This window comes from Camelus ferus, chromosome 5 (assembly GCF_009834535.1).
Source record: "Camelus ferus isolate YT-003-E chromosome 5, BCGSAC_Cfer_1.0, whole genome shotgun sequence".
Classification (NCBI taxonomy): Eukaryota; Metazoa; Chordata; class Mammalia; order Artiodactyla; family Camelidae; genus Camelus; species Camelus ferus.
The window spans coordinates 72,773,606-72,793,254 of record NC_045700.1 but is presented as its reverse complement, the minus strand read 5'-3'; the positions used below and the strand labels follow the sequence as shown (position 1 = coordinate 72,793,254).

Sequence of the window (19,649 nt, the reverse complement as noted above, 5' to 3'; positions counted from 1 at the left end):
TCGCAGGTACACGTCTGTGTATTTGATGGAGCATATTTGTGTGGTTTATATACAGAGCATATCATTTGAAATTAAAATAGAGGAAGTTTTAAGTGATTTCACTCCAGGGTCCTTGCTAAAGGCCGGGTAACGCTGCCAGTTCTTCTGTGAGAATTACAGATTAGCAAAGTGAGAATTGTAGCAGTTTGGCTGTAAAGATATTAAAAAGTCTAGTAAGTTTAAGTTATTTTCACTCCAGGAAAACTATAATCATTTGAAAGATCGAAGAACAAGAGTGAAATTTAAAATAGGATTACATATTCACAAATCACTGTGTTCCTGGTAAAGAAGGCATTGATGATTATTTACCTGCTTTTCCCTGTACTAACAGGCCAATATCTTTATATTAAAAACAGTTTGCAATAGCTACTATCAATGCTTTAAACCTGTAAGATCTTAAACTTTGCTTGACAGACATTTTTGGTGGTGGTGGTGGTGGTGTTGTGAGGAAATCATCTCATTTCAAGCCAAGAATAACTTTTCTTTTACTGAGACATCAATGTATTACTGGACATAAATGTTAATGTCACTGAGTACCTTCTTTGTCTAGTTCTCAAGATCTGAGCAAATACAATATTCTTGAGTAATCCTTCACGTAGATATTCCAGCATCGAGAGTTTACTGACCAAACAACTTGAAAGGAAACACATTATAACATAACATTTCAAAATGGAGCTCAAAAAAGAATTCTAGCTGTTAAAAAGTGTCCATATGTCTGAATGTCTGTGTTGATGTGAGTTGATGTACATTTCCATGGCCTTATTATTTAATCTTTGTCGATGTGCATCATTATTAACTTTTTATGCAACAACTGTTCCTGTTTTGAGTCAACCAGTACAAGAGGCGGAGATACCGTAAGTGGCAGGCACAGATTTCTTGATCCAACTCTTAAAGGGATGCTTGCGAGGGAAGTAGCATAAAAGATGGAAGAACCCAGGTTTCTCATGAAATTTAAATTGTATAAATTCATAAACTAAAATGACTGCTTTTAGCTCCCCTGTTTTACCGGTATATTTTCTAAACTAGGGCAAGTAAGCTAAAATTCATAATTTATAAACAATCTGTGGGAAAATTAGTGAATTATTTACAACACTTTTGAAAAATGTGTTTGTATCTTATACAAAAATTAGCTAGTCTGTTAATCACAGTGGTGCCACAAATATGCTGGAAATTAGGACTTGCAAAAATAAGTTTGGAAAAAAAAAAAAGAGTCCTGTAACTCAATCTGAGATTGGAAAACCAAACTGATCCTGAATGGTCTATTTAAACAAGTGCCAATTATTGAATAATTCTCTGACCTAAACAGAAAGTTATTGTATATGGAAAGATTTTTTTTCTCTTGGAGTGCTTTATTCCAGATGCCCTCTTAAATTGTTTTTAATTCTCTATGGGCAGTAGATAACTAAACCTACAGAATGTAGTAATGGCAAGGAGGAAGCAATCACGTTGGCCACTTCGAGTTAAGAGTCATTGGAAAAGGCATCTGTTATATATGAATTGCAGACTATAAGGACTTTGACAGTTCATAGACCAGACCTAATTTATTAAACTAAGTTTCTAATATAAACAGTAATTTGTTTCAGGCACTGACACTGCGGGTCTGGATTATGTGAACCAAATATAAAGAACTGTATTTCCCTTTAGGAAAGCGTGTGCCTTTCGAGCACTGAAAGAAAATAATCTAATATGTCATAATAGTAAATATGATGAACATGGCCCGCCTTCCTGAGCATGGGCTGATTCACACTCTCTCCTTTTAAAATTTTCCAGAAGTTATGTTAAAAGTACAGAGGCATGGTTTATAAACTTCAGAGCACACCTGTGTGTTATATTCCAAAGGGATAAGAAAATGGTGAGCCTACTTAGAGAGGTTCAGTCTTTCCTGCATTTTAAATCTGAGATATAGTTCAGTTTAAATTGGCGAAAACATTTTCACTACAAAATCAACTGTTTGATCAGAAAAATATGAAGATTCCTGTTAACTCTGTTGTGTCATTTTGCAGACAATGTCTGATGGAACAGGGATCCTGAAATTTATATATTAAAATAGCCTGGTCATTTAAAAAAGACTATGGGCTAAATATAGCTTTATTTCAAGACCTTTGAAGGTTTGTTCCAAATCAGTCAAATAACATGTGGCTAGATTTTTTAAGTGGCTGTATTCTTTGTTTGTGAAAGCATTGACACATATTCTCACATTCACCCAGTACCCTTTGTTAAATTATTTATATGCGGCCAATTCCTACGTAAGGCAAGAAAAGATCTACAAATGCTTATTTTTTTCTTGTTCTAAAGGGCAGCGTATTAGCTAGGATGATTCTGGCTGCAAGTAACAAACTCGTCTTAAAATATGGCTAAAATATAAAGGGCATTTTATTATCTTATAAGAAGTAAGCCAAACAGCACTTCTGTGAGTGGTCGATTCAGTGATGTTCTTCTTGCGTCTCACTCAGCATTATGCAAACACATGACAGGGTGAGTTTCTGTTACATATCCCTTTGTAAGGAAGAAGAAAACTTTCCCTGGGATGTTAAATCAGACTCATTGGTCAGTGGTTGGGTCTGCAGCCATGTCTGTGTTGACCATAGCCAGGAGAATGGAATTACCCTGGTGGGCGTACACTGATAACAATTCCACTCCTCACTGTGAAGGATTAGGCTATATGACATCTAAACAGAATCGAGGTACATTTTAGGTAGCCGAGGAGCAGTGTCTGCCAAAGGTAAGAATAAGAAATGGAGTTAATTTACTTGTAACCTCTGAACAATAGATTGTACTCATAAAAAGAAACTCATACAGTATTAGTTTATTACTTACATGCATCTGGGAAGAACTGTTTTTGTATTTTTCCATGACACATTCTATATAATCAAAGTAAAAATCTTTGTAGCATAATACATTTACAACAAAGTAAAATTCCAGGAGGGGTTGTGTGCTGTAACTGAAATATTTAGAGCATTTTGGTTGAACTGACTATGCAGTTAATCCCAAAAAGATTAGTTTCCTCAAGCCATTTTGGTTTATGCAGCCCTGAATTGACAAATTATTGAATACAGGAATACAGGCAGCCAATAGGTTGTTTTCGTGTTTCAAAGAAGCCACTTGAATTTTTCCCCTACCTAATCACTGACTTGTCAGGGGTAACAGCTTCGCGTGGGGAAAATGAGGGAGGGATGAGGGATGGAGAGAAAGAGAGAGGTGGGGGAGAGAAGAGATTGCACAGACAGCACAGGGGGAGCCAGTTGTTGGGCAGAGTGAGTCATTCAGGCTTCCTTTATTTTACTGTATTGGGTGGCAGATATTTTTGTTCTTGCTTGTAACAAATCCATTTAAATAATTTTCCTTTTTTAAAGTTAGGCTCTTTAAGATACAACTTCAACTCAATATATCTGATGGCCTTTAGAAATGTATTTTCTTCTTAGTAAATGGCTCTCTTTATAGATAATGGCAGTAATCTCTTGGAAGGCGTTATTTGCTGCCACACCTTAGGATCTTGAAATAATAGCTTAACAAAATTATCACCCTCAGTCAGTAAATGTGGAAGACCTACTAGAACTACAAGGAGCTGCCCTAATACTAGATATTTCTGTCTATTGCACAGAAATTGTTGTGCCCCTAATTTCTGAAAATATTTTCAAGGGGTAAGAGAGATAGAAATAGAAAAAAGAAAAAATAGCTCTAATCAGAAACACACTAATTTGGGGAATAACTTTAAACAGAGAGATGATATCTGGCGAATAGCTTCAACTGCTTTCCCCGACTCTACTCAAAATAGCTCCTGGTCCCTCTGTTAGCTGTAGGGCTGTGACTCACCTGGCCATTGATCTGATGCTGACAGCAAATATGCTGTGTCCAGGAGGTAACTGAAACAAGGAAACTGCAAACAAACAACAAAAGCAAACCCAGTCTTATTTACAGCCACACAGGCTCTTGGATTTAGATGTGCGTGTTTACATATGCGGACAATTACCTGGGGAAGGCATATTAGTTACACATAGGTTTGTAGTTCTTAAGACTAACATTTGCTTTGATTGAGATTACTACTGTATTTGTTGTTGTTGTTATTGTTGTTTATAAGAACTTGTTTATTTCTTTAAAGTTTAACTTTTTAATATTGTCTTTGGATTGAAAAGCTTTGGCATAATATCATCAGTATAGAGAGAAGTTAATCTTGGATTTAAATCAGTCAGGAGCTCACATTAAAATAAGCTCATTTAAAATGCTAGTTGATTCAGATGCCTCTCTCCGTGTCTCCTACTCCACCCCAATATTCTTCTTCCTTGAAATAGCATTATAAGAGAAAGTTCTTTACAAAAAGCATTTTACTTAGATTCAGGACACTTGAATCCTTGTTCTGCCATCTCCCTGATTTTTATTTCCATTCATGCTTTAGTTGGGATAATATAATTCGTGTTTTTCTGACTGATTCACATTGATTGACATTTTGGAGAAGACATTGTGCTTCAGTTTCCTCATCTGTAGCAATAAAACTCTGTGATTCTTCAAAGTTTAGATTCCTGTTTATGAACTAATGATCTTTATGTGCACACTATGCCTAGAATCACTTGAGAATTTTTCACATTTCAATGAAAGGATTTCAATTATAGATTCTTTCTTACTGCTAAGTAGCTACATGGCTGTTCAATCCATGAAATGAGGTGCATCTGTCCTGAGTGTAATTTGCCAATTAGAAGAATAGCTTATTTCAAATACAAATTTTCTAAAACCAAGAAACTGCAGATGCAGAACCACACCTGCAAAAAATCTCTAAATTTGAAATTTTTTTGTGCATATGTTTAGCAGTGAATTTGGTTGAAAAAGAAAGCAAATTCTATAAATTCACTATGGTTTTCTTATTAGATTGCTTTTATTTGAGTTTCTCTTTGCTTCTGTGTTATTTCTGGCTTCAGTGTAAACTTTCAAAGGAACCGAAAAAGTTTGGTGTTTGTAATGCTTGTTTCCTTTGAGGAAACAAAAGCAAAATGAACAAAATTTTTTAGGATTATAAAAATTTGTATATTTTTTAAGTTAAATAAACCTTTAACATCTACAAACTTTTGAAAGTATCCATTTAAGTTCAGTATTTTAAAATTTCCGTTTCCTAATTTTAAGACTATGATTTTAAAATAGGGGGATAAAAATACTATTGATATATCTTAAAGCATATATGATTCCTTAATTTTTTTTCACTAAATCTCATATAAAATGAGTAATTATTATTGCCCATTAGTTGCTGCTTGGAATATGGAATCCGGTCAAATGCAATGTGACTTTTTATTTGTGATTCTGTTTTAATTGTAATTGATATCAACTTTTTGATAGTGCATAGGAAACAGGTATAAATGAAAAAGTAGATTATCAGTCAATTATATTTAAAAGCTTTGGGGCTAATCACATCAAAAAGAAAACTTAACTTACAAATTCTAAACAAGGATATAGTATTATCCCAAATGATTTCTTCATCCAGTATTGAGGAAATTAAACCTGATATATCAAGTTTCTAAAATTTCTAATATTTGTCTTCAATAAAATTTGCCCTGATTTTTACTTTTGTTCATGCTTTAGTTGGCGAATATAGTTGGTCTGTTTCTGATTTATTCTCACAATAAGCTGTATTTTTCCTTAAATCTATTGTCCATCTTTAAAAAGTTACCTTAATAGCTCTGTTTTCTCTTACCAATGACTATATTTTATCAATTAGAAAAGTAGCTGAACATCAAAATGTGGAACTTGATTTACAGCCCTAAGTGTGGCAGAGTTGCTGTTAGACTGACAGTCACCCCGCAGTCTAAGGAAGCAGAAGATGCTATCGTTAGCTCACCACCAATGGTTCTGCCTTTTAACCTTGGAATACCAGGTTCAAGTGTGGACTTCAGTACCTCAGTCTGTCTCTAGTTCACATGATCTTTAGGGCCAATAGGCAGAGTCGCTCAGTAGTTGCTTTGGGTCCCAGGGAGGGGACCTGGCAAAAGCAGGCCTTGTTTCTTAATGCATTCCCCAACAAACTCCTGCACTACCTGTGCTTGCCCATCCTGTGCTCTTTCTGGGACTCTGAGAGATTATTTCTGACTCCTTCTTACTGTGAAGCTCTCCCTTACACCATAGATTACGCTTCCTGAACTCTGGGGATGCTACACTGGGAAATGCACGAGGTACATTGGGGCTGTGGGTGTGACAGTTGGGTAGGGAACTGGTGAGACTTGCTTCTTTGCCTAAGATAAGATTAGGAAGCTGATTATCTTTCTAATTTTAAATATGATTTCCAAGAGAGATAGCTTATAAAATGACATTAGGTTTATGTACGTTATAGAGACCATGAGAGTAAGAATAAAGAAGTATTTCTATGCCCTCAAGATCCATATGTTGAAGTCCTAACCCCAAAATGATATTAGGAGGGAGGGCCTTTGAGAAGTGTTTAGGTCTTGGGGCCCTTATAATTGGGATTAGTGCCCTTATCAAAGAAACCCCAAAGAACTAGCTTGTACCTTCTGTTATGTGAGGACACAGGGAAGAGGTGAGGTACCGGAACCAGGAAGTAGTCCCTCACCAGATACCTGCCTGCACTGTATCTTGAACTTTCCAGCCTCCAGAATTGTGAGAAATAAGTGTTTGTTGTTCATACATCACCTAGTTTATAGTATTTTTGTTATAGCAGCCCAAATGAACTCAGACAAATAGAAAACTATTTGGGCTCTAATTCTTTTTTTACACATTTTTATTTTGCATACGGTGCTGCTTTGAAACCTTTGAGAACAACCTGTGTTGTTCTGGAATTTATCTCCTGGAAAGAAAAGTAGAATTGGAATATGACTCTACAAAAGTAATGACAATAGCAAAATTATTTCCTGCTTGGAATGAGAGGTGGGCTGCTAGATGCCTGTTTTGATTATTCCAAAGCAGGGAAAAGAGGCTGCATTATTTTCCTCTGCATTAAATATAAAGAAAAAGAGAGGGCTAGAAAAGAGTTATAATATAATATGATATAGACTAGTACCTACTCTTCAACAATGGATTTTCCCAGACCTCTGCCCAGAACACTGCAAATAGGGCCACTTATGTAGTAGCCTCCACACGCTTAGACCCCAGCATCCCTCATATGCTGTGCATCCTATACACCTGTAGTTTGAGGTTAACCAGTCTAAACACACCTACCCAGTAATCAATCTAAATGTGTCAAGTGCATTGAGTGCAAGCTGTAGCCACGTGGGGAACACAAGCCCTTTCTCAACTGGGACCCAGTGACAGCTTTTTGTTGCCAAGTGGAAATGCAGTTTTGGAGAGAAACCACAAGTTTGGATTGTGTGGAGAATACAGACTTTTCGATGTGAAATCTAACAATTTTTAAGTGTTGGCAACTGAGTACAATTTAGAAAAAAAGAAAAAAAAAAAAAGAACCCACCTACCAATCAGACTGGAGCAATGAGTTTGATAGCTCAGATGTAGTCTGTTTGCTGGTAATGCTGACAATGATAGTTACCAATACTATCTTCCTGACCTGTCCTGGCATTTGTGCCCTGCCTTTAAGTGTAATCACAGATGTATTCAAGACGGTGGAAACATGTGTGGACAGTTTTTGTTAATGTCCATAAAAGGGGAGATGTTGACCTAATCTTTTTTAGATTTTTAATACCCAAAGTTAGTGATACTAGTTTTTGGTATTCTAGTACATATTTTTTAATGCATTGAAATACCAGTGTTTTGCTAGAATAATATCAATATTTTGGCATTTAAAATCCGAAACTTGAATCATTAACATTTTAAGGCATACTCAAGATGAAGTTTTTTAAATCAAATAAAGTTTAGAAAGTGTTTTTCTGTACTTGCATAACCTTTATAAGGAGGAAGAAATATAATTACCAAAACAAGAATTTCTTTTGTAACAGAAATGTATACCATCATTCTCCAAAGACTTATAAGCTAGTGGAATCTATTACCACATTAAAATTATACAAATAACTCTGCATCAGAATCACTATCTAATATGACACTAACCAATGACTACAAAGTTAAACTGGAAATATTTTTAATTGAAATTAACTTATCTTGCTGTTAATAAAATGTCTACACTAGTGGTATAGGTATTTTGATAGTAAATAAAAGTGATTTATGGTACTACTATTTGCTCTGTATTACAACCCACATATGTACTGACCAATGGTGGCTAATTTGAATGAATATGGATACATCGTGTACAAGTGGGGTTTAATAGGATAATATTAATAGTATGATTCTTTTTCCTTGTCTTTTCCTTCTAATGATTTTATATATATATTTTATATGTATATATATAAATATATAAAATATTATTCACTTCTTAAATGAGCTCACATACTTTCCCCTAAATGGTCTATTCTAGATAAATATTCTAGTTAGCTTTCCTAAACCTTGCATGAAATTTTTGCAATTTCTATTTCCCTAGACACATTTTCCCCATAATCTACTATCTAAACAATTGAAATACATCTAAAGTGTGATTTTGTATGAATGTGCCTTCACTATCCAGCATCCCATTTTATTTTTGTAATTCACACAAAATGAATTGTCTTTTTTTTCAAAGCTTTTCCTCGCTATTTCAGGTAATGGGGGACAGTACATGATACCAAATAGTACTAATCTGCTTGGTGAAAATCAAATGTATATGATAAAGTGTACTACTAAAATGATAGTAATTATTAGGGAGAAAGTGCAGTTTCATTTGTGGAAAAAAAGGGGCTAAATCTCGGAGCAGACAGAGTCCATATTTTCTGACTGCCGCTCAGGTGCTCAGCTGAGCTGCTCTGCGCTACTAGAGGGGTTGCTAAATTGCATAATTTACTTTACACATCTGCAATATATTAGTTATTTTGCTTAAAAACATTATTGTTTTCAGCTCATAGAAAAACTAAGGTCCAATAAACAGCTCTTGTTAAATAGAATATATAAAGCAACTACCACTGTGATTTTTTTCCAAACATGAAAACTCAAAGGGTTGCCTTCAGATTTTCAGAACAAAAAGTGATACTGACCAAAAACTAGCAAACTGCAAAAAATGTAATCTAACAGCATATGAAAATTGCATTAAATCTAATAGAAATGTTTCAATAGAGGCTAATAAATCAGGCTAAACTCTCAATTAGCATTAAATATTTTATATACACAAATGAAACACACCTGAGGCTAATTTGACATCAGCATCACCAATAAGGAAACAGTCAACAGATGTAATTACTTAACATTTGCAGTGCTATTGTAGGAGTAAACTGTTCCATAATAGTTTTTGTTAATTGCCTCCTTTGATCCAATTCTCAATGACATTAATCATTTCTCATTATTGGACAGTAAAAAAGTACTAGACCATCTATATCTCATAGAAAGGTTGTGCCTACTGGGTGTAAGTCCATTTTAGTTTTGATGTATGTGAGCACTGGGTCTACATAAGAGACACTTAAACTACTACAAATTAATGGTAGTCTTCTCAGGGGAAAAGTGGGCAGCTGTCACGAAAGGCAGAGGTCAAGGGTGGCTATTTTTATAAATAAATAACAAAGATATTTCCATTTCCTCAAATGATCATAAAATGTTCTACCTGAAAAGAGCCACCTTATGAATATAAAATTTCCTGGATGTGTGTGTGTAAATTATTGCTGAGCTGCTATGAGGGGAAAAAATGTTCTGAGGTTTAGAATTTTAAAAAGCCTTCCTGGTTCTGCCAAGTACTTGGTATGAGACCTTGAAAATGAAGAAAGGTTGTGAGGATCAGAAGAGAAGTACCCAGAACACTGCTGGTGATGCTGATGCTCTCAAAGGTCACAGGCGGCATCTTCAGACAAGTCAGGACAGGAGGCAGCCACGCATTGCACTTGTAGATGAGCATGGATTGGAGGGAAGACAAAACTCCTTCTCCTCTCTAGTTGGCGTGGAGGCCTCTGCTTGGGGAGCACTGACCTGACATACAAAGTTTGGGCATTTGCTTTGTCATAGTGAAAATAAGGGCTTGAACTTGTTATTTGAGTTCTCTTTCAGTTCTACAACTTGATAACCACTTTTTCCATTAAATCAGACTTCAGTCGTTTCCTGGCATTGGGTCTTTCTACTGACTCCTGGAGCAAACACCCAACACTGTTAGGAAACCCTTTTTCCTTGGTCAGTCGTGGGGAGGCACTGATTTCTCTTGAGTGTTCCTGGGGGTGGTTGGTGTAGCTCTCTCCATTTTTTTTTTCTGGGGAACGCTCTCATCTCGTGTACTTGGTTATGTTGTAAGTACCTGATCCTTTGCACCTTTCTTCAAGGTTTTTCTGCTTGTATTCCTGGGAGTAAGTATTTTATTTGTAATATAACTACTTTAAATTATATTTGTAACAAAGTTAGAGTATATACATTTAAAAAGTCCAAATATAAAATGAATTTTTTTCCCTTTGAGTACAGTCACTGAACTTTATTTTTTATATGTTTTTTAATTTTTTTTTTTTTACTCATTTTAGTTGAAGTATAGTCAGTTACAATGTGTCATTTCTGGTGCGCAGCATAATGTTTCAGACATACATATACATACATATATTTGTTTTCATTTTCTTTTTCATGATAGGTTATTACAAGATACTATAGTTCCCTGTACTATGCAGAAGAAATTTGTTAAAATGAGTATTTTGATTGTAAAGAAAGATGAAGGGCTGCATGAAAATTTGTTAAGTGAATTAGAGTATTTTAATAATTATATATATTGTGGATGAGTTGGGATTTTATGAGACTCTGCGGAAGTGAAAAAGGTTATAGGTTCCTTTTCATTGAAAGAATACAACCTTTTAAAAATAATTCTTTTAATGGAGAATAGAAGGTTCAGATTTTAAGAAGATATATGTAACTAGAATTAAGAACAATGCTAACAAACTTCCAGGTATTCCAAGAATAGAGTCTTCTGAAAGCATACATTCATTGAACTCTATTCTATGGGAAATAATATGCAGGGAACTAGTGTGGGAGCCCATGATTGGGTTAACAAATTGTAACAGATCCCAGCCACTTATCTTCTTAAAGAAGATGTGCTTAGTAACTGCCTTGAGGTTTTAGCAATGACCCAGGCCCCTGGCTATAAATGCTGGGCATGCCTATTGTTAGTCTTCTATCCCCAAAACAGCCTTGGGCTGGAATGGTGAAAAGCTGCAGACTCAGAGGTGAGAAGGCTGGTAAGATCCCCTGAGGGGGGCAACCTAAGACAGGCACAGCCGCCTGAGTCCAAGAAGAATATTGTTAAGAAGCTGTTTCTCATACGTTCCGCCCTGATAAGCTGAAAGGCTCAACACGAATATGACTTACCAAAAAGGGTCTTATGACCTTGAGCCAAACACCAACAATAAACTAAGCCTTTGTACTCATTGTGATCCCACCCTATCCTTCCCTAAATTCCTGCATTCCTCCTTTGCCTGTACTCAATAAATACGGGAGTATTTGAGAGGCTCATGGAGTTGGCTCCCGACTCCCTCTTGCTCTCTTGACTTTTCCATAGTCTTGAGTAATTCATTCCGTCTCGGTGGGACTTCTGCTGGCCAGAACCCACAACTGATGACGAACCCACAAACTAGTGTAAAGATGGTAGGGGAGCGAGGGTTAGAAGTTGGGAAAGATGAATAAGACACTGGCCTTGGCCCCAAGGACCTTACGATCTAGCTGGATGTATGCAGAATGAGAAAAGGCACAAATAAGAGGCTGAGAGGAGGAAGGCTGAGGAAGGGGGTTTGATCATTAGAAGAGCCAATTTTTTATCTCTATTGGAACATGGATTTGACAATAGTTTGGGGTTACTTCTCTTTTGCTTCATAACCATTTTATCTAGCAAATAGGATGTTAATGGCCTGTTTTCAGATATAAGTTATAAGACATAACACCAGATGACTTTAAAAATAAATGGACTTTTGAGTAAGTAGAAATTATTAATTGTATACATCTAAAGGATATACAAGTAGACATTTAGGAAATCAGCTGCTTGTTGTGAATTGTTGCTTTAATTTTCTTTTAGAAACCTTACCAATGGGAAGTAGACTATTCCTAGATTGTTGATGACAAAGTATCAAAGAGATCATTTAAGAGTTTCCTCTGGTCCACTTGGTATTTGTTGTCCCACAGGGTAGGGAGAAGCAGGGAAAACTTTTGGATGTAATGTTATGAAGCATGGAATACTGAAGGGAACTAAGCTATGATTCAGAAGGCTTGGGTTTTAGACCTACCCCTCCAATTTATTTGCCATTGATTCTTAACTTCTCTGAGACTTGGTTTCTTCTTTGATAAAAGTGGGATTATTGGGGGAGGGTATAGCTCAGTGGTAGAGTGCTCACTCAGCATGCATGAGGTCCTGGGTTCAGTCCCCAGTATCTCCATCTAAATGAATAAGTAAATAAATAACCTAATCACCTTCCCTCCCAAAATAAATATAAAAAAATGGGATTATTAATCCACACTTTACCTATGTCATCACATTGCTATCAGGTTAAGATGAGATATAGTATGTGGAAGTTCTTTGAAAACTTGTGAAATACTAAGTAGATGCAAAGAATTATGATGAAGAAATAATAAATTTGTGCCAATTTTCTCAGGCATTTTGCCTCTTCTTTTAGAAAAGTAATATCCCTTTAATCCGTGAATTTATCTTTTAGACTAGTAAACCAATACCTTCCTGCACCTGATAATTTCTAGTTTCTAGTTGTATTCTACTGCTTGGATACCAAGAGCCGGCTGGGCCAACCTGAGTATCAAGGTTATCATAAACCAGGTGGAGCTAGACCTAAAGATATGGGAGGAGAGAGTCCCTACCATGTGGAAAGGGGGAAAATTCCATTCTTAACATCCTTAGAAGAATGTAGAAAGGAAAAATGAAGGTCGAGTAGGATTAAAAAATTACAAGATAAAGTCCTCACTGTCCCTAAACTTGAGCAAGGGCAGGGAGCTGAAGGAGTCCTTAGAAAGACGTGAGAAGACCGGAGAACACCAGAGCTGTGGTTCGTGCTCCCAGGCATCCGTCCCGGCGCCTTGTGAGGCTTTGACAACAGAGTAGCTCTGGCAGAGGGAGAAGCAGGGATGACGGTGTTGAAGCTTCTCAACCTGCGGGTGGTCTTTAGGGGATTGAAATGTAATTGCGTAGTACCCTAGTGAGGGTCGGGCAGGAGCAGTAGTGAGGGGTCAGGAAGAGGCAATGGCATGGGCAGCAGTTAGCAGCAATGGATGCCATCTATGCTGGAAGGCCAAAGGGAACTGGTCCATCACCAGGATTCAGGGATAACAGGCTCCTGCATAGACCCAAGGCAGGAAGAAACACTCCAGCCTGAGAACACTGGGCAGCATCCTTGGCCTCCCTTTGACCACTGTCATGAGAGTACATGACATTCTTGCTTTTGATATGGGAGCAACAGGAGGTGGGAGAGAAAACATAACTGTTTAACTATTCATCTAAAAAATACCTTCTGAAGAAGGTAATTTAAATTAGAAGGAATGGAGATAAAATTAATGGGCGCATTTTGTATTGTCTCCATCACCTCCTCATCTTCACATCCATCTCACAGGCTAAAGACTTATGAGGAAGAAAGATCTGTAACAGAAAAAAGAAGTCAGCATAGTTTGAGAAAATGTGTTTTTCTTCCACACGTCTGTTTGTTTCACTCACATGCCATTTCCTGAGGTTTTATCTTGTCAGTTGTTCCTTTTTGTTTTTCTCACAGGTGTTCAGACTATTTTGTCATTTATGGTTACTTAGCTTTTTAATAAAGTCATTTTATTTTCAGAGCAGTTTTAGGTTTACAATAAAAGTGAGAAGAAAGTGCAGAGGTTTCCCGTACACCCCCTGCTTCCACACATGCATAGCTTCTCCCATTATTAACATCATTTACCAAAATGGTACATTTTTTTTTACCATGGATGATCCTGTACTGATACATCATAATCACCCATAGTTTATATTAGGGCTCACTCGTGGTGTTTTACATTCTGTAGATTCGGACAAATGTGTAATGACATTATCTCCATCCTTCTAATATCATACAGAGTATTTTCACTGCCTTGAAACTCGTCTGTGCTCTGCCTGTTCACCCTTCCTCCCCAACTATGGCAACCACTGATCTTTTGTCTTCCTAGTCTTGCTTTATCCAGAGGGTCACGTAGTTGAAATCATATGGTACAGATGGTACCTTTTAATATATGCTTATCTAGTCTTTATTATGTGCTAGGTACTCTTGCGGTTATTAATTTAATCAAGCCTCATAATAGCCCATTGAGTATTACAATTGTACCCATTTTCCAGGTGAAAAGACTGAGGCACAGAGAAATCAGTGTGGTAAAAACAGTCGTAGTGCCAGCATCCTGACTCAGAAAATCTAGCCTCAGAATGCATGTTTTCTATCATGACACCATGTGGCCTTTCATTCTTCATGCCTACTCAATCTCTAAATTTCTTAATCCCTTTACATTTAAAGCTCAAAAAGAGATTAATATTAGTATTGGACGGTGTGGTTTGTACATACTCAGGAAATACTGAATTCCTATGTGGTCTCAAACACACAATCCTGTGTTTGGGGAGCTTAGGTAATATATAATATTTGCCCCAAAAGGCCAGATGTTAGTTAGTAGTTGGCTGTCATAAAATTCGTCTATTAAAAGCTATTTATTACAGTCTAATAAAAATGCGCATAGGCTAACTGTGTGACTTTTAAGCAGCTCTAAGTTTTTATTTGGTGATTTTACCAAGGTTTTGTTTTGATTTTCATTATTTACTTGGAAGCTCTCGTGAGACACATGAAGTACATTTTTTTATGTTCCATAAAATTAACAGGGAATAGCAACAGAAGGCTATTTCTTAGGGGGAGAAAACTTACTTGTGAAGAAATATATATGCTGAAAACACAAATCTTGAAGAAAATTTACCTATTACCTTAACTTTGTGACCATATACACATAAGAATCTAAAAGAATTTGTGAACATAATTATTTTTATCATGGTGTATACATAGTAATATCAAATTACAAAAGAGCTGGAAATGTTTTTAGAGATTAAACTTGCAAACTTGGTGCCTGTCTGTTCAGCCAGAGAAAAGCAATATTTTGCTCACAGGTGTGAAAAGTGGAGGGCTGAATTTGCTGTTGCCAGAATTATCTGAATAGCCTGTTTAGGGAGAAGGCTCCCTCTGTGAGCCCAGCCTCTTTCTGCTGAAGACCTGTGGGTCATGGATTCCTCGTCAGGCTCTGAGGATGAACCAAGAGCCCACCTCACACACCAGCAAGGTGGTCAGATCTTAAAGAAACAGTTCGTTCTCTTCAAAGGTGATACCTTGCGCACAGCCCCCGTTGTAACCATGCAGCTGTAAACAAGTGGTACAGTATTTGAAATTGCTTGTGGTCAAATTACATTTGGGTTTGTACTTTATTTTAAAGTATGATAGAGAATAATACAATTCACCGATGATATATAATATTAAATTTAAAGAAGCAAAAGTAAATTGATATGAAACTTGGCATTTATATTATTGTTAAAAAGTAATTTCTTCTTTTTCACTTTTTTTAAGCTTCTGTTAATTAAAAGGCATGACTTGGTTGCTAATCCCTAATAACAATAATTATCCTTTAGACTAACAGTAGTTGGATAAGCTTGAGGATTTTTTTTCCTTTTAACTAGTCTTCCTGAGTATTAAAATAAAGATTAACTAGTCACTTAATGAAGATTAAATAATCCACGTTAAATGGATTTAAAGTGACAAAATGTGGTATGATTTTTAGTCTTTTCAGTATGATTATAATAGAAAGACCCAGTGGTTCTAATAAGATCAGGACCATTGGTGATTAAACACCTCATTTTTGCAGAAAGGAGAAGTTTCCTTACAAAGAAATGGTAGGCAGATTGTCTTGGGTTTAAGCAAGTCTAAGACAGCTGACAGAGTGGACAGAGATGCAGTTCACTGAGACCAGGCACTATAGGATAAGATAATTGCTGGACCACACGTCCCTTCGGACTGAGGACGGAACAGAGGCTCTTAAACTCATTAATGGAATCATTGTGTCAGAATAGCTGTGCCGCCCACCTCCCAGCAGAGCCACTGCTTGTGTGCACATCGTTTGGAAGGATAAGCTGTTAAATGGAATCTGCTCTTTGAAGCAAATTCCTTTTTTCTCTTGTCTTCCAAAGCACTAAAATGCTATAATACTTGACTCAAATGAGAATTTAGAGTTTCCTTTTCATACATGTGGTGCTGGGTAGGATCTACAGGGACTCTGATGAGGACAGGACAGTGGCCTTTCCTTCAATATGCTTATGTCAGGAGGGAAAATAAGGTAACTCTTAACAGTTGGCACATCATTCATTCATTTAACAGCTATTTCCTGAGCCCTGTGATATGCCCGGTAGCATTCCCGTGGCTGGGAATTCAGCAGTTTAACAAGACTGAGTCCTTGTTTGGAGGTTTGCTTTATGGAGGCCGTGAGCATGGACCTTAATATAGACAAAGGGCTGGGATGAGTCAAGTGGAAGGGAACATGGCACTTGGCTGGGAGGAGCAGGACTGTTTGGTGGAGGATCATTAAAAGGAAACCAAGGGAATGAGAGACCACAAAGGTCGAATGATGGGGGAATAACATGCAACAGCCCTAGAAAGGGAGGTGAGAACCATGTTGCTGAATTCCAGAATTTAGTAGGCAATGAGCAGCCATTGAAGAATTTTGAACAGAATCACAAAATAAAAATACTTTAGGAAGGTTATTTTGGCAAGGGTTATTAACATAGACTGAAGTGAGGCAGTTGAGGGAGGGGCAGCCACATAAAAGGATTACTGCAGTGTTGGAGATGAGCAGTCCTCAGGCCTGGCCTTGTGGAAGCCAAGTGACCAGAAATAAAGATGAAAAGCGAGAGTCTATGGGATGTTTTAGATGATGTGAGGCCTTGGAAATTCTTTGAATTACTGCTCAATGCCCTTATTATGGGTAGTATTACTGCCCACTGTATATTAAGTCAATATTCTTAATGCCTTTAAAACCCATTTGGACTCTGTTTGCAGATCAGCATCGCACTGACTCCTGCCCTGCACCATGGCTGTAATCCACAGGGTTTTCCTTGTGAATCGATCAGTCATTCTTCTTTGCGGAGTTTGTGCTGCAGGTTTGCTGTTTTGGAAAAAGATTATACACTAAAGTTTCTACCATTTAAAGACATAGATAAAATATATTAATTACTTTTAATACTTATTAATATATTATTAATATACATCTTAATTAAAGTAATTAATATATTTTATCTATGTAATACACATGATAAATATAATAACACAACAAAATAATATTTAAATTTAAGATAAAATTAATAATTTAGAATAACTATATTAGTGTATCATAAGATAAGTGCACTACTTACCTTAGGTAACATCTCAAAGCAAACTACACCTTTATAGGGAGGTTTATCATCAGCAATAGTGGATATGAATCCATATTTCAAGTAGTCTTTTTGAAGGGTGTGAAAAATGGACCCTGCCTCATCTCAGATGCTATTCAACCTCGCTTTACCCAACACTGTGGCTGCGAGCTCAGTAGCGGGGGGAGACACGTGGCACCTCTTTCTCCTGTGGTTTGCCTCTACTTACTTTGTAGGTATCTCCTTTGGTCCACAGGTATTTTGCAATAATTTTTTAAGCTATTGTTCTTTTTGTCAAGGTTAGTTTAGTTAAAATTTGATAAAAAAAATCTGTATATCCATTTTTTTGAGTACACATACACTGCTGTCCACTGGAGTAGGGTGATGGCTAATAAAATGGTTGTGGGTTTGTTTCTCTGTCATCCAGTCTGGTTTTTCTTTCTGAATACAGTGACTACTGTGGGGCACACACCACCCACAGAGAGAGACCAAACAAGGGCACTGGTGTCAACCCAAATTTAAGTATTAATTAAGCTTTACTTCTCTCTCACTTTTACATGAATAGTAAACATAAGTAAAATTCCCAGTAAGAATTATCTTGTGGCAGGTGGTTTGTGTTGTTCATCTCCTGAGGTTTAGGCATCTTTTGCTTTGGAGGCTTCTGCTTGGAAAACCAGCAAAACCCTTCCTCAACCCATCTTTCTTACTTGCACCCACTTCTGCTATTTGCACGTACTAATTAATTGATACTCAATGTATTTTATACACTGGTAGACATTCCCGAGATGATTTAGTCTTCCTGGGATTCTATTCCATTTTATAATATAATCAGATTAGTTTTTGAAACTTAATTTAAAACATATATGCACGTGCACGCATGCACGCACGCGCGCACACACACACCCACCCCTCTTTTCTATGCTGGTGTTCCAATCAGTGGTCTGCAATAGATAACATGCAACTTCTACTTCCCTGAAGCTGCCTTTTTGATGTTGATTGGTTTCCTGAATACTTCTTTTTAGTATAAAGACCACCAATATGTATTTTTAATATATTTTAAAATGTAGGTTAATGCTATATATATGTTATGAGTTAGCATATTTTCATTTCTTTCCAAATGAAAGAATTTTGGTTTGTATCTATGAAAATAAACTCAATTTGGTAAAATATAGGGACTCTAGTAGCAAAGGCTCATAAAAACAAACAAATTAACTAGACAAATATGTACAATTATCTTTGATTCATCAATGTTTATGTAACGTAAGTGGGTATAATGGAAACATTTATAGATTCAGATTTCACATGTTGTTCAACTTTGTAGTCAGAGGAGAGAAAAAAACTTGCAATGGAAATACCACATTGACCTAGGTTTTCATAAGAACATGAACCTGGTCTCTAAATAAGGGTTCAGAAATTTAATTTCTGAGATAGATAAACTTTTATATTAATTCACATCCAGAATGAAGAAGTTTATTTGCTTGCACATATTATTAAGGGTTTTTTTTTTTTTTAAGTCTTGAAATCTAAGTGGGTAGATGGATTGAACATTTTCTCCCTGGAAGAGTCATTGTGACTTTTGGTGAAAGCAATAACTTAAGTTTTAGACTTCTCTTCTTAACTCTCAATTGTTTCCTGTGTAACTGAAAAAAATGATTTTAGTCATCAGTGATTTATTGCCCCAGTTTCAAGATAGTAATGATAATTATTCTCACAGTTACAAGAGAAAAAAATTCCATGTTCTCACATTTGACTGTTGTTTTGGTACTTAGGGGGAACATCTGTTTACAAAGAGGCAGCTGTCTTCAGACAAAAATAAGTTGTGAAATGAGGTAACCCTTACTTTTATCAAATAAATTCAGTTTCATACACAATATAGACTTAAGATTTCTGAACAAAGAAAAATTTTGTGTGAAATTAAATAAACACAAATAAATATCCTACATTCAGTATTTAACCAGTTTTAAAATAAGCTAGTTTTTAGACTGAAGCATCGCTACATCTGGATTATGCTGCCCTAGTTTTGAACGTTTTTCACATTTCTCCATCCATTAGGCAAAGACTATTGAATGCTCCATTACAAAGAATGAACATTTTTAACAGCTTTTCCTTAAATTAACATGACAGGTACTACAGTGCAATGTTGTTAATCTTTTCCTAAAAGCTTAATGTTGCTATTTAGTTGTTTACTAATAAATCAAAGAAAACATTCCTTGTCATTTTAACTTAGACATAGATGGATGAATCTTCAGTGTCTTTG

The 19,649-nt window shown here is 36.3% G+C and overlaps 1 long non-coding RNA gene across 1 annotated transcript; it reads left to right on the top strand.

Moving 5' to 3' along the window:
• The first annotated feature begins 474 nt into the window (after positions 1-474).
• On the top strand, positions 475-9,783 carry LOC116663753. Its single transcript, XR_004320074.1, has 3 exons — positions 475-558; positions 9,272-9,273; positions 9,773-9,783. It is a non-coding gene; the product is annotated as an uncharacterized LOC116663753 (long non-coding RNA).
• The last annotated feature ends 9,866 nt before the right edge of the window (positions 9,784-19,649 follow it).